We start from the raw sequence: 1,179 nt of genomic DNA, 5'->3' as shown, positions 1-1,179 counted from the left end.
GTGTGTATAGATATACACATAATGTAGATATAGATCGGGATAGGTACACAGGTTTAGTACCCTAGAAAAAAATACAACTGCTTTGTAATTGATTTTCAGAAAACATCGATGGTTTTTTAGTTATAAAAAACAAGGTTTACTTATAAAACTCTGAAAGTTTAATCAAGAGAAAAATATATTAATAAAAGGTGCAGTAAAAATGCTGCATATGGAGGGGCCACCAGGAGATGTAGTGAATAAGGCACTGGATTTCCAGATAGCCAGCAGTAGTTCAAGTCCTAGACAGGGAGGCTCAAAAATCAAGTCAGACATGTGTACATGTGTGCCCAAAATCCCGAGAGGAGAACAGAGTATAAAGAATTCTAGAGTGGCCATTCCCCCTGTGGGGGTGAGTTCTCATCTTCCCTCTCTCTGGCTCTTATGTCTCTCTCAGGTAAGCGCTCGCACCCTATGCCAAAAAACAAAACAAAAAAACTAAAAAAAAAAAAAAAAAAGAAAAATGTTGCACTCCTCACACATAAAGTAGAAACTTCACAATTATGTGATACTTAAAGTAAAATATGCCAATTTATCAAGTGGGTTTTCATGCTTTATAAATATTAATATTAACAAATGAAATAGAATTGTTTCCCATCTTTACAGATGAAGAAACTGGGACACCAAGTTATTTGTCATAATCCAAAGATGCAGTAAGAGGCAGTGTAGAATCTGAACCCAGACAGTCCTGATCTCCAGAGTATGATCTTAACTAAAATGCTATGTAGCAGATACCACAGAAAATCAGGACACAGACTTGTCTGGGATGGATTATAAAATATATGGCACATTGACTTCAAAGAACAGAAGATTTAGACAATCCAGATGAAACTATCTGCTAATGAAAAATCACAAAGTTAGCTTACTAACTAAATAAAGGAAAATAAATTATTAATAGAAAATATAAAATTATTCTAAAATGAGTCAAGCACATACTGAAAATAGATAATAAAACTATCAGGACAAATAGAAGGTACTCATTAACATGGTAAATACTAGTATCTTATTCATCATTAATATTACTAATTATCACTAATAATTACTGATATTCCACTGAAAGGAATTGCATAATGAGAAATTTACAAGTAGCATCATACTCTGAAAATAAAATGATATTCTGTGTAAAAGAGACAAATGTTAAAC

The sequence above is a fragment of the Tupaia chinensis genome, unplaced genomic scaffold, assembly GCF_000334495.1.
Source record: "Tupaia chinensis unplaced genomic scaffold, TupChi_1.0 Scaffold000097_1, whole genome shotgun sequence".
Classification (NCBI taxonomy): domain Eukaryota; kingdom Metazoa; phylum Chordata; class Mammalia; order Scandentia; family Tupaiidae; genus Tupaia; species Tupaia belangeri.
Note: the sequence above shows the minus strand (reverse complement) of the source record.